The following is a 16,106-nucleotide window of genomic DNA, read 5'->3' on the forward strand; positions in this document are numbered from 1 at the left end:
ATATACATATATATGTTTCCCCCCTAAGTGAACCTTGGGTTAATAAGAAAACATAATAAAAATTAGATACTACTAATACCCGAAAAGACAATGAAAACTTAGTAAATTAAAACTTGTTAGGTGAAGGTTTTGTATTAGAAAGGAAATTATAGTCTTAAATGAATGTATTAGAAGGAAAAGGGTAGAAAAATAATGAGTTAAGTATCCAGGTTAAAATTCTATAAAAAGAATAGCATAGTAAATCCAAAGAAATTGGAAAATGACACAGACAACAGCATAAATTAATATAATAAAAAATAAGAAAACAATCTACAAAACCAAGCTTGGTTCTTTGAGAAATGAGTAAATATATTGCATGTTTGATAAAGAAGGAATTAAAGTCACACACACACAAATGTATATATACACATACATATACACACATATATATATACATACATACATATATACACAAATAGTAAAGTGAATATGGGTATAACTAACGTTTATTTTTTAAATGAAGATATTATAAATAATTTTATGCCAAACATTTTGAAAAGTTAAATGAAATAATTTTTATAAAAAAATGTAATTACTTGGATCTGAATGAACATATAATAGAAAACACAAATGTAGCTGTAATCATTTAAAAAATGGAACAAAAGAAAATTACATACATACACGCACACACACACACACACACAAATCAGGCCCAGAGAGTTTTATATATGAGTTCTACCAAACATTTAAGAAGGAGATAATTCCTACCCTATTCAAATTGTTCTAGAGGATGAAAAACAGAAATGCTCTCATTAAATTTCATAAGACTAGTAAAACTTGGATATCAACACAAAGATGGAAGAAATATATGCTAATCTCATTTAAGAAATAGATGGAACCAAAAATTCTAAAACAGTTATTTGTAAACAAAAAGCCTGTGTGTGTGTGTTTGTGTACGTATGCATAGTATGCATACATATATATATCTCATATCAAAACCAGGTAGAGTTAATCCTTGGAATGCAAGAATAGTTAAATATAAGAAAATCTAGTAATATAATTTACTGTATATGAGGTTAATGGTGGATAGTTGGGTGGAGAGGAGGCAGCATTTAACCATTTCAATGGATACAGAGAAATGATAAAATTAAAAAACCATTCATAGTAAAAACCTTAGCAAATTAGGACTAGAGAAAATATTCCTTAATCACCCAAAGTCTACTTACATGTGCAAAGTTTATACTTATTTTGAAACTTTAACAATATTTGTCTTAATAAGAACATGACAAAGACAACAATTATTAATGCTTCTTTTCTACTCAACATTGTACTAGAAATCTAGCCTATACAACAAAACGAGTGAAAAAAAGATAAAGGGAATAGACAGAGAAAAAATTGTGACTATTTATTGACAATACAATTATCTACATATAAAATTCAAAAGATTTTACAGACTAAGTTATTAACACATAAAATTAAAGTAATCAGCTAAGTTGATGGTAAGTGCAATATATAAAAATCAATACCCTGGTGGCGTAGCGGTTAAGAGTTCGGCTGCTAACCAAAAGGTCGGCAGTTTGAATCCACCAGGCGCTCTTGGAAACCCTATGGGGCAGTTCTACTCTGTCCTATAGGGTTGCTATGAGTCAGAATCAACTCGACAGCAATGGGTTTGGGTTTTTTGGTATTCACAAACATTCCTATATATTAAACAAAATAATTAGAAGGTTCCACTTCCGGCATAGCAACATGAGGAGCTCTATGGAACTGATCCCCAGTGACACTGGAGAAAAAAAGCACAGAAGAAATATGTAAAGAAATAGTGGCTGAAGAGTCCCCAAATTTAAAGAAATTTAAAGAGAAACTCTAACCTATACAGTATAAGTTCAGGAAACTCCGAGCAGGATACATGCAAAGAGATCCAATAAAAATGCTGAAATCCAAAGACAAGGAGAAAATCTATCTTGAAAGCAGCAAGTCAAAAATGAATCACTACTTACAAGGGAAGCCCAATAAGATTAGCAAGTGACTTCTCATCAGAAACAATCGAAGCCAGAGAGTATAAAATAACACATTCAAAACGCTCAAAGAAGAAAAAAAAAAAAAAAACTGGTAACCAAGAATCCTATATCCTAGCAAAGCTATGTTTCAGAAATGAAAGTGAAATAAAGACATTCCCAGATAAATAAAAACAGAGAAAAGTCATTGCTAGCAAGTCTATTTGTATGCACTAGCAATAGACAATCCAAAAAAGAAATTAAGAAAACGATTTCATTTACAATAGCATCACAAAAAATAAAATACTTAGGGATAAATTTTCCAAAAGAAGTGCAAAACATATACTCTGTAAGCTATAAAACACTGTTGAAATTAAAGAAGATTTAAATAAATGGAAAGACATGCCATGAAAGTAGATTGAATATTGTTAATGGATTAATATTTTTAAGCTTGCAATACTCCCCAAATTCATCTACGGATTAAATACAATCCCTATCAGAATTTCAGCCGGCTAATTTTTAGAGATTGACAAGCTGATCCCAAAATTCATAAAGAAACTCAAGGGACCCAGAATAACCTTGAAAAAGAAGAACAAAGTTGGAGAACTCACACTTCCCAATGTGAAAACTTATTACAAAGCAACACTAAGCAAAACAGTGCAGTACTACCATAAAGAGACATATAGATCAATGGAATAGAATTGAGAAACCAGAAAAAAATCCATGTATCTATAGTCAATTTATTTTTGACAAGGATGCCAAGATCATTTAATGTGGAAAGAACAGTCTTTTGAACAAATGATGCTGGGACAACTAGACAGCCACATAAAAAAGTATAAAGTTGCAGTCTTACATCACACCAGGTATAAAAATTAACTCAATCCATCATCTGTCTACCAATATGTCATACTATGGTGGCTTGTGTGTTGCTGTGATGCTAGAAGCTATGCCACTAGTACTTCAAATACCAGTAGGCTCACCCATGGTTGGCAGGTTTCAGCAGAGCTTCCACACTAAGACAGACTAGGAAGAAAGACCTGGGGATTTACTGCTGAAAATTAGCCAATAAAAACCCTATGGACTGCAACAGAACACTGTCCAACCAGCTTGGTTTGGACACACCATCAGGAGGGATCAATCTCTGGAAGAGGACATCATGTTTGGTGAAGCAGAGGGCGAGCACGGGCGAGGGAGACCCTCAGTGATGGTTTGTCACAAAAGCTGCAACGATGGACTCAAACATGCCAGTGATTGTGAGGATGATGCGGAGCCAAGCTGCATTTCGTTCTGCTGTACAGAGATTACCAGGAGTTGGAGTCGACAAGATGCAGCTATCTATCTATCTAAACTGAGAATAAATTTGGCTCCTTCAGTATTTAGTAAGAATACTACCCAAAAACCCACTGTTGCTGAGTTGATTCCAACTCGTAGTGACCATATAGGACAGAACAGAACCTCCCCATAGGGTTTCCAAGGCTGTAAATCTTTACAGAAGCAGACTGCCACATCATTATCCCACAGAGCAGTTACTGGGTTCAAACCACCAACGTTTCAGTTAGCAGCTGAGCACTTTAACCACTGTACCACCAGGGCTCCTTAGTAAGAACACACACACACACACACAAAAAAAATTTTACTCAAAAATGGATCAAGGACCTAAATGTAAGAGCCAAACCAGAAAACTCTTAGAATAAAAATAGAGGCAAATCTTTGTGATCTTGGATTTGACAATGGATTATTGGCTATGACATCAAAAGTACAAATAACAAATGAAAACAAAAGATAAATTGGACTTCGTCAAAATTAAAAACTTTTGTATTTTAAAGAACACTATCAAGAAAATGAAAAGATAACCCTCAGATTGGGTGAAATATTTGCAAAACATGTATTGATGAGGGATTTGTATTTTAAAAATTCTTATAAGTCAATAAAAAAAAAGACAAATAACCTGTTTAAAAAATATGAAAGGATTTAAATGGACATTTCTCCAAAGAAGATATACAAATGGCCAATAAGTACATGAAAAGATGTTCAACATCATCAGGAAAATACAAATCAAAACCACAACATAATACCCTTTACACCCATTAGGATCATTAAAATAAAAAGGTGAGATAATAACAAATATTGAGAAGAATGTGGATAAATCAGAACCCTCATACAGTGCTGTTGGGAAATGATGTAGACACTTTGGAAAACAGTCTGGCAGCTCCTAAAATAATTAAACATAACATTACCATTTGACCCAGCAATTCTACTCCTAGGTATGTACCCAAGATAAATGAAAACACATGTGCACACAAATTCCTGTATATGAATTTACATAGTAGCATTATTAATAATAGCCAAATGTTGAAAATAACCCAAATGGTTATTAATTAACTAATGGGTAAACAAAATGTGGTATACCCATCCAATGGAATATTATTTAGTTATGAGAATGAAGTAATGACACATACTACTGTATGGATGAAACTTAGAAACACTATGCTAAGTGAAAGAAGCTAGTCACAAAAGACCACATATTATATTATTCTACTTATATAAAATGTCTAGCATAGACAAATATATGGAGACAGAAAGTAGATTAGTGATTGCTTAGGGTAGGGAGGTTAGCAATGGGGTGATTGAGGGATAATGGCTAAAGGGTACGGGATTTCTTTTTGAGGTGATGACAATGTTCTAAAATTGATTGTGGTGATGGTTGTACAATTCTGTGAATATACTAAAAACCATGAACTGTACACTTTAAATGGGTGAGTTGTACAATATGTGAATATATCTCAATAAAGCTGCTACAAAAAGTAAATAAATTAGGAAACATACAGCAATACTAACTACAGGATCCTATAAAACAAATGAATCAGAAAATGTGCGAGACTTTTAAAGATAAAACTATAAATCTTCTTTAAATAACATAAAAGCCTAAATAAATCTAAAAAGGTAATATGTTTCTTATGGATTAAATTGTGTCTCCCAAAAACATGTGTTGAATTCCTGGCCCTTGTACTTTTGGATGTGATCCTATTTGGAAACAGAGTTTTTCTTTTGTTATGTTAATGAGGTCATACCAGTGTAGGGTGGGTCCGAAACCTCACCACTTCTGAGTTCTACAAAGACCAGAAACAGACACAGAGACACACACACAGGGGAAGGCAGACATCATGGGAGGATTGTCTACAAGCCAAGGAACCAAGGAACGCCCAGGGTTACCGACAAGGAAGGAATTCACATGATCCTGATTTGGACTTTTAGCTTCCAGGACTATGAGAAAATAAATTTCTGTTCTTTCAAGCAATCCACTTGTGGTATTTGTGTTACAGCAGCACTAGATAACTAAGACAATGTTATATAACATGTTACCCAAGAGAATACCCAATGTCATAAAGATAGCAATTTCCTCCAATTCATCTATAAATACAATTCAATTCAAATAAGTTCCCAACAAATTGCTTTAAATAAATTGACAAGTTTCTCCTAAAATTCACATGAAAGAGTAAAAGGCCAAGAATAACAGATATTTTTTAAGAAGAATAGGAGAGAAGAACACCCTACAATAAAACGGTATTGTTCTGTTTTAGAAGTTTTCAGAAAGGCTAATAGAATAGAATGAAAGGCCCAGAAAGAGAGACAGAGATAGATAAGATGGGGGGATGGGGGGATGGGGGGCTGAGGGATGGGAGATGGGGGATTATAGATAGATAGACAGACAGATATGTGAACTTGGCATGTGACAAAGATGTTTATACTCATTAGTGAGAAATTAAATTAACTATTAAGAAATTAAATGGAGCCCTGGTGGCATAGTGGTTAACAGCTCAGCTGCTAACCAGAAGGTTGGCACGTGAAATCCACCAGCTGCTCCTTGGAAACCCTATGGGGCAGTTCTACTCTGTCCTACAGGGTCGCTATAAGTTGGCATCGACTCAATAGCACCTAACAACAACAACCACAATTCCTTAACTCTTACTGGAAGAAAGGACTATTCACATGGATGAAAATAAAATTAATCCCCAAATTCAGAACATAACTAAAAGTTGATATCACACTGAATAAAGACCTACATCTTAAAGACAAAACATGGAAACTTTTATTAGAATATACAAGAGATTATCATTATAACATTGGGATAGTATTTCCTAGACATGTCATAAAAATACAAATCATACAAAAAGAGATAAATTTGGTTTCATTAAAATCTAAAATTTTTGGGAGATGGAGCCAAGATGGCAACCTAGACAGATGTATAATGCTGTCCCTCTGCAGTAAAAATGAGAAAAAACAAAATGTCAGTTCTGAAACTCTGAGCATCAAATGAAGGGATAAAGAACTAGACCAAACACCAAATGGAAGAAGAACGTGACAGAAAACAGAGAATGAGGAGAGATATGGAGTGGAGGTCCCATGCCAACTAACACAGCACAGCATGGCCATCTTGAAACACAGCCAACAACAACTGCAGACAGGGAGTACAGGAAGGCAACTTTATGGGGCCCGCAACAGGAGACAGAGCACCCAGTAACCAGAGAAACATGTTTTCCCATAACTCATCCTTATGGTGAGTAGCAGCAAAAACCCCTTCAGCCCAGAAGCCCCTACTGCCATGGTCCACAATATAAGCCCCCCTCCTGGGGCACCCCACCCCTGTGGTTTTTTTTTCTTTCCTCCTTTTCATTCTCCCTCCCATCTAGCCCCATATGCCACCTGCCCCCCCCTTCCTGCAGGCTCCCACCACACCACTATTGTCTTTCTTTTTTTTCCTTTCTTTTCTTGCTCCTTCCCACCTATCCCTGTAAGCCACCTCCCTTCCCTTCCTACCAGCCCCTGGGTCTGCACCATTCCCACTTGCTGGTCCCAACCGTGTCATCATTTTTTTTCCTCTCTCTCTCTTGCTTTTCCTTCTCCTTCCCACCTAGCCCCATATGCCATCTTCTCCCACTTCCCCACCGCCTCCACTGCACTGCCAAGGCTAGAGAGCCACCGGCACTCCAGCCAGCCATCCCAGGTCCGCCCTGCCCTCCCCCACAGGCTCCCATTGCACCGTCATTTTACCTCTTTTTTTTTTGTTGTTCTTTTCTTTCTCCCTCCCTCCTGGCCCCAAAAGCCACCTCCCCTCCCTTCCTACTGGCCCCCAAGTCAACCCCGCCCCTGCTCACTCACCCCCACTGCATCACCCTTTCTTTTCTTTTTCCTTCTCTCTCTTTTCTTTCTCCCTCCCACCTACTGCCCCTCTTCACCAGCCACAGCCATGCATCCGTGGTTAAACTGTCCCAGACACTCAGGACCACTGCTGCACCATGCCTACACCACTCCTCCCCTCCCACCACTCAATCAGTTGCTGAACAATTGGAAGAAATCTCATACCATTCCCTGTCTGACATCTGTGTCCATCTGGTGAGGGACTGTGAATGCTCCCACACCACTAGGCCAACATCAGGAAGCAGACAGCACCCACCCAGTCTGTCCTCAAATCTCACCAAACAAGTGTACAGCAAAGCAGGTTCACCCGAGCTGTGCTGTCTTGCCCTCCTGGACAAAGTGATGAGAGCTAGTGTGCCCACTGAGGAGCAATCATCAAAACAAACCCAGCCAGCCCACCCTGACATATCAAAACACAACAAAAAATCAGGATGAAACAAACATACAATAAATAAATAAAGTATCTTAATGTCTCAGAGACAGCAGAAAATATCAAAACACATAAAAAAGCAGGACAAGATGGCTTCAGCAAGTGACTAAAATAGAGTCAGATAACCTCTCAGTAGAAGAAAAGGCAACTGCACTACCTCATATGGAATTAGAGACTAATATTTAAGGCTCCAGAAGAGATCAGAAAAAAGATCAAGGAAAACATACACAAAATCATGTAAAACACAGACAAAACCAATGAAAACATAGCCAAATTCAAGGAAACCAGACAAAGCAATAGAAGAATTCAGGACATTATACAACAATAAAATGTCAAAATAAACAATTAGAAATCATCCAAAACAGCAACTAGAAATCCAAAACATAAAGCAACAAATTTTCAGAAATGGAGAACTCAATAGAGGGTTTTAGGAGCAAATTTTAAACAATAGAAGACAGAAGCAGTGAGATTGAAGACAAATTTATGGATGCTACTTGAGGAAAAATCAGAAAAAAAGCATAAAGAAAACCTAAGAATTATGTGGGCCACAATCAAGAGCAAAAATTTGCACATGGTCAGAGTTCAAGAACAGGGGGAGGAAATGGAAAACACAGAGAAGATTGTTGAAGATTTTCTGGCGGAAAACATTCCAAATACCATGAAAGACAAAAAGCTGACCATCCAAGAAGCTCAACAAACCCCATATAGGGTAGACGCTAAAAGAAAGTCACCAAGACATATCAATAATCATACTTGCCAAAACCAAAGACAAAGAAAGAATCCTAAGAGCAGCTCAAGAAAAATGAAAAGTCACAGAGGGGAGACAGTAAGACTAAGCTCTGATTACTTGACAGAAACTATGCAGGCAAGAAGGCAATGGGATGGCATACATAAAACCTTGAAAGAAAAAAACTGCTAACCAAGAATAATATATTCTGCAAAACTCTCAAATATGATGGCAAAATTGGAACAATTTTAGATAAACAGACATTAAGGGCATTTGTAAAAACAAAACCAAATTTACAAGAAACATTAAAGGTAGTCCTTTGGTTAGAGAACCAACAACATCAGACAACAACCTAAGTCGAGAACACAGGACAGCATCAGCCAGATACCAACCTAGATAAAGAACTCTTAATAATGAAACAAACCTAAAAGACTTAAAACAGGAAACCAGAAATGTTAACCTGTAAATGACAACAACATCAAAACAATAAAGGAGGAATAAAGGGTGTAGGTATAGAACTTTCAAATGGAGAGGAAGTCAACACAATACAAGTAATAAAAGACTGGTTCAAACTTAGGAAGATAATGGCATATTTCAAGGCAACCACAAAGAAAGTTAACAAATCTACTCATTAAAATAAAAAAGAAGAAAAACATAAAGACTCAGTAAAAACAAAATCTATAATAAAAAAAAGAAAAGAAAACCCACAAACAAAAGGAACTACACAGAGGAAAGTAAGGTGAACAAAGAAAATGTCAGCATAAAAAAAAAAAACACAATATGACAGCAATAAAGTCATTCTTGTCAATAAACAGTGAATTGAAATGGCTTGAGTGCTCCTTTAAAAAGACAGAGAATGGCAGAATGGATAAAAAAGCACAACCCATCAATATGCTGTCTACAAGAGACAAACCTTAGACACAAGAATATATTAAAAAGCAAAGGATGAAAAAAATAGATATCAAGCAAACAGTAAGTAACCCAAAAGGGCAGGAGTGGCAATGCTAATCTCAGATAAAATAGACATTAAGGCAAAATCAACCATTAAAGACAAAGAAGGACATTACATAATGATTAAAAGGACAATCTATTATGAAGACATAACTTTAATAAATATCTCTGCACCTGTCTTAGGCTGTGTTCTCTAGAGTAGCAAAACCAGTAAAGTGTTTAAATATATACAGAGAGAGATTTATATGAAGGAAATTGCCCACGCAGTTGTAGAGGCTGGAGCATGGATAACTCTCGAGGCTTCTCCTGATTCATGTAGCTGCAGGGGCTGGTTAACCCAAGATCTGCAAGTCAGACAGCAGGGCTCTGGCTCACAGCCTGTCAAGATCAATGAATCCAAAGATCGACAGGCAAGACAGCAGGTAAACTGCTAGCTCAAGTTCCAAGAACTGAGGTCAAATGAACAGGAGCTAGTCCAGGAACCAGTGCAAGCAAGAGCTGGCGAGGTTTGCCAGAAAGTCCACTTACATTTGATGCAGGCCACACCCCCAAAGAATCTCCCTTTCAACTGACTGGCTACTCACAGCAGATCCCATTATGGAGGTGATCACATTATATCAAATCTCATCATGGAAGTGATCACATCATCAAACAAGTGCCAAACTACATCATAACTGCCAAACCACTGAGAATCATGGCCCAGTGAAGTTGACGTACAGCCTTAATGATCACAGCACCAAATGACAGGGCCTCAAAATACATAAAACAAACTCTAACAGCAGTGAGAAGAGAAATAGACAGTTCCACAATAATAGTAGGAGATTTTAACACACCACTCCCGGTAAAGGACAGAAGATCTAAAGGCCACAATCAACAAACACGACCTCATAGACATACAAGCATACCTTGGAGATATTGCAGGTTTGGTTCCAGACCACTGTAATACAGAGAATATCACAATAAAGTGAGTCACACCAATTTTTTGGTTTCCCAGTGCATATAAAAGTTATGTTTATACTACACAGTAGTCTGTTAAGTGTGCAATAGCATTATGTCTAAACAAAAACAATGTACATACTTTAATTAAAAAATACTTTATTGTTAACAAATGTTAACCATCGTCTAAGCCTTCGGTAGGTCGTAATCTTTTTGCTGATGGAGGGTCTTGACTCGATGTTAATTGCTGCCTTCTGATCAGGGTGGTGGTTGCTGAAGGCTGGGGTGGTTGTGGCAATTTCTTAAAATAAGACAGGAATGAAGTTTGCCACACTGATTGACTCTTCCTTTCACAAAATATTTCTCTGTAGCATACAATGCTGTTTGATAGCATTTTACCCACAGTAGAACTTCTTTCAAAATTGGAGTCAATCCTCTCAAACCCTGCCACTGCGTTATCAACTAAGTTTATGTAATATTCTAAATCTTTTGTTGTCATTTCAACAATGTTCACAACATCATCACTAGGAGTAGATTCCATCTCAAGAAACCACTGTCTTTGCTCATCTATAAGAAGCAATTCCTCATCCTTTAAAGTTTTATGAGACTGCAGCAATTCAGTCACATCTTCAGGCTCCACTTCTAATTCTAGTTCACTTGCTATTTCTACCACATCTGCAGTTACTTCCTCCACTGAAGTCTTGAACCCCTCAAAGTCATCCATGAGGGTTGGAATCAACTTCTTCCAAACTCCTGTTAATGTTCATATTTTGACCTCCTTGCATGAATCATGAATGTTCTTAATGGCATCTAGAACAGTGAATCCTTTCCAGAAGGTTTTTCAATTCACTTTGCCCAGATCCATCAGAGGAATCCCTATCTATGGTGCTACAACCTTCTGAAATATATTTTTTAAATAATAAGACTTGAAAGTCGAAATTACTCCTTGATCCATGGTCTGTAGAATGGATGTTGTTAGCAGGCATGAAAACAACATTAACCTTGTACATCTCCGTCAGAGCTCCTGGGTGACCAGGTGCATTGTTAATGAGTAGTTATATTTTGAAAGGAATCTTTTTATTCTAAGCAGTAGGTCTCAACAGTGGGCTTAAAATATTCACTAAATGATGTTGTAAACAGATGTGCTGTCATCCAGGCTTTGTTGTTCCATTTATAGAGCACAGGTAACATACATTTAGTGTAATTCTTAAGGCCCCAGGATTTCTGGAATGGTAAATGAGCACTGACTTCAGCTTAAAGTTACCAGCTGCATTAGCCCCTTACAAGATCAAGCCTGTCCTTTGAAGCCCGGCACTGACTTCTCCTCTCTGGCTATGAAAGTCCTAGATGGCATATTCTTCCAATGTAAGGCTGTTTCATCTACATTGAAAATCTGTTGTTTAGTATAGTGTTAGGAATTGAATTGTGTCCCCAAAAAAATTCATGTCAACTTGGCTAGGCCATGATTCCCAGTATTGTGTGGTTGTCCACCATTTTGTGATATGATATAATTATCCTGTGTATTGTAAATCCTAACCTCTATGATGTTAACGAGGCAGGATTAGAGGCCCTTATGTTAATGCAGCAGGATTCAATCTACAACATTAGGTTGTATCTTGAGTCAATCTCTTTTGAGATATAAAAGAAAGAATTGAGCAGAGAGAAGAGGGACCTCCTATCACCAAGAAAGAAGAGCCAGGAAAGGAGCAAGGCCTTTGGGCCCAGGATCCCTGCACTGAAACACTCCTAGACCAGGGGAAGATTGACAACAAAGACCTTTCCCCCAGAGCTGACAGAGAGAGAAAGCCTTGTCCTGGAGCTGGAGCGCTGAATTTAGACTTTCAGCCTCCTAGACTGCGATAGAATGAATTTCTGTTTGTGAAAGCCATCCACTTGCGGTATTTCTGTGACTGCAGCACTAGATAACTAAGACAGTGTAGCCACCTTCGACAATTATTTAGCTAGATCTTCTGGATAACTTGCTGAAGCTTCTACATCAGCGCCTGCTGCTTCACCTTGAACTTTTATGTTACAGAGACAGCTTCTTTCCTTAAACTTCATGTATCAACTTCTGCTAGCTTAAAACTTTTATTCTTCAGGTTCCTAACCTCTATCAGTCTTCATAGAATTGAAGAGAGTTAGGACCTTGCTCCAGATTAGGCTTTGGCTTAGGGGAATGTTGTGGCTGGTTTGATCTTTTATCCAGACCACTAGAACTTTCTCCATATCAGCAATAAGGCTGTTTCACTTTCTTATCATTCGTGTGTTCACTGGAGTAGCATTTTTAATTTCCTTCAAGAACTTTACCTTTGAATTCACAACTTGGCTAGCTATTTGGTGCAAGAGGCCTAGCTTTCAGACTGTCTCAGCTTTTGACATGCCTTTCTAACAAAGCTTAATCATTTCTAGTTTTGATTTAAAGTGAGAGACGTGCGACTCTGCCTTTCACTTGAATACTTAGAGGCCATTGTAGGGTTATTAACTGGTCTAATTTAATATTGTCATGTCTCAGAGAATAGGAAGGCCCAAGGAGAGGGAGAGAGATGAGGGAGTGGCTGGTCTGTGGAGCAGTCAGAACACACACAACATGTATCGATTAAGTTTACCATCTCACATGGGCACAGTTCATGGCGCCCCAAAACAATTACAATAATAACATCAAAGATCGATGATCACAGATCACTACAGCAGATATAATAATAATGAAAAAGTTTGATATATTGCGAGAATTACCAAAATCTGGTACAGAGATACGAAGTGAGCACATGCTGTTAGGAAAATGGCACTGGTAGACTTGCTTGACACAGTGTTGCCACAAACCTTCAATCTGTAAAAAATACAATATCTGCAAAGCACTATACAGCAAAGTACAATAAAAAAAAAAGGCATACCTGTATATAGAACACTCCACCCACAGCAGCAAAGTATACATTCTTTTCCAATACACATGGAACATTCTCGAGAATAGATCACATTTTAGGCCAAAAAGCAATTCTCAAAATCCAAAATATCAAAATAATACAAAGCATTCTCTTTAATCACAATGCCATAAAACTAGACATCAATAATAGGAAGAGTAATTTAAAAAAAAGAAGTCAAATACATGGAAACTGAACAACACCTTGCTTAAAAACAAATGGGTAATAGAAGACATCAAAGAAGGAATAAAAAAATTCCTAGAATCAAATGCGAATGAAAACACATCATACGAAAACCTTTGGGACACAGTAAAGGCAGTGGTCAGAGGTAAATTTATAGAAATAAACACAAATATCAAAAGAAAAAAAAAGAAGGGGCCAAAATCAAAACCTTAGTCTACAGCTTGAACAAACAGAAAGAGAACAGCAAAAGAATGTCACAGGGAGTGCCCAAGATTGTGGAAGAGTCAGATGCTTCGTGTTAACTTGAAAAGACAAGTGAATCAGATATATATGACAATTTAGGAACCCTAAGCATCAAAGACAAAGCTGAAAAATCAGACTGAGTGATAGGTAGAAGGAAAGACAATTCAAAAACAGCAGAAACGGGGATTACGATTGTCAGATAGCCAGTATCCTGCTAGCTGAATCTGCACAGTGCACACAGGTTGAGGCAAGTAGCAACATCCCAAGCTGAACCCCCCCCATCTGGTGCAGCTAAGAAGTAGCGAATCTGCATGCACCTCAAGAACCAAACAGGAGCAGGGACACCAGACCCACGTGCACACCATAAACCTTCCCCCATCAGAGTTCCATGGCTGAGGAGCACTCTTTTCTCCTTGTCCATCCCCCTCCCTGCTCTGACACCAGTCCTGTGATATTCAACACCACCACACCCACTACGCAGGAAACTCATGGTCCAGTCCAGAGTCACCCACCCCTTTGCCCAGCCACTGGCATAGGGGGTCGACGAACTTGCAGCACCTTTCACTCCCCCCAATCGCCTGCACCAGTACCTTGCTGGCTGACCTGGCACAGCACACCCTCATTAGGAAAAAAAACAGGCAGGGCTAACAGCTGAAGCTCATTTTCATCTGTAGCAGCCAAGTGGGAGCTGCACATCTGTGACATTGGACACCACCCCATCCCCTAAGACTGTAGTTCTTGACAGGCCTGAGGCTCTTGGCCTGGCCTTTGCCCAGTCACTGGTGTAGGGGATCCAACGACTTGCAGCTCCCGTCACACATGCTGATCACCTGCACCAGTGCCTTGCGGGCTGAATCAGCATGGCATGCCCTCATTAAGAAAGAATAGGCGGGGCTTATAGTTGAAGCCCATTTTACCTGCAGCAGCCAAGGAGAAGCTACAGATTTGTGGCATTGGACACTGCACCACCCCCTAAGAATAGGCCTCACTCACCCACAATGGGAGCCTGAGAGCTGGTAGTACCACTCACTCCTTCTAGTCACCCAGAACAGGGGCCTGAGAATTAGTGGAAGCCCCCAATCCTTCCAGCCAGTGGCACCAGGTCCCCAAGTTTTGGCTGCATTACCCCCCACTATGTTTTCTAGCAGATAGGGGAATGCCCTCCTGCCTTGCCCCCCATATCCTTCACTGTAACCAGAGACCTGTGCCTACTCCAAACAACCCCATGCAGCCCTGTCCACCTAAGACTACACATGAGAGTCTCCGCACCACACACGTGGTAACCAATGACCTGGGCTCCTGTGCCCCAACCAACAAGTAAGCAGTGCAGCATGCACACAACACCCAACCCAATGACCAGGAACAACATCCCCTGCACCCACAGCCAGCTGACCAGGAGGACAAATTCATCACCTCCCTAAAAACACCATCTACTTCTTCACAGCCCCACAAAAAGAGTGAAGATACTCCCAGGCTTACATGTCTAATAGCTACTCCGAACACCTGGAGACAGGAGGCAAGAGCTTCAACAGGGCCAGATTAACGATTATAGTAGCACGCATGCCCAGCATACGTGGACATACAAAAAAAAAACAAACAAAAATTAAGACCACAGTAAACAAAAATAAATAAATAAATATAATAACTCATCAATGACTCAAAGACAAGAGTCAAGTCAAATAAAGAAGCAGGACAATAATACAAAATATTTTCCCTGGTCACAAGGCCATCAAAGTGGAAATTAACAACAGTAACAGAACAGAAAAAAACAATCAGTTACATGGAAACTAAATAACACCCTGCTTAAAAACCACTGGGTAATAGAAGAAAGCAAAGATGGAATCAAAAAATTCCTAGAATCAAATGAGAATGAAAACACATCATACCAAAACCTTTGGGACACAGCAAAGGCAGTCCTCAGAGGACAATTTATAGCAATAGATGCACACATCAAAAAAGAAGAAACGAAATAAAAACATTAGCTACACAACTTAACAACAGAAAGAGAACACCAAAAAAAGCCTACATCCACCAGAAGAAAGGAAATAATAAAGATCACAGCAGAAATAAATGAAATAGACAATAGAAAAAAACAACAGAAAGAATCAACCAGACCAAAACTTGGTTCTCTGAAATGATCAACAAAATCAACAAACCACTGGCCAAACTGACAAAAGAAAAACAGGAGAGGATGCAATAACCCAAATAACAGATGAAATGGAGGACATTACAACAGACTCAACTGAAATAAAAAGGATCATAACAGAGTATTATGAAAAACTATACTCCAACAAATGTGAAAATCTAGAGGAAATGGACAAATTTCTAGAACACGCTACCTACACAAACTATCACAAATTGATGGTGAAAATCTGAACAGATCCATAACAAGAGAAGAGATTGAAAAGGTAATTAAAAAAAAAAATCTCCCAACAAAAAAGAGCCCTGGCCCAGATGACTTCACTGGAGAATTCTACCAAACATTCAGAGAAGAGCTTACACCAGTACTACTTAAATTATTTCAGAACATAGAAAAGGAAGGG

This window comes from Trichechus manatus, unplaced genomic scaffold, assembly GCF_000243295.1.
Source record: "Trichechus manatus latirostris isolate Lorelei unplaced genomic scaffold, TriManLat1.0 scaffold00052, whole genome shotgun sequence".
NCBI classification, from domain to species: Eukaryota; Metazoa; Chordata; class Mammalia; order Sirenia; family Trichechidae; genus Trichechus; species Trichechus manatus.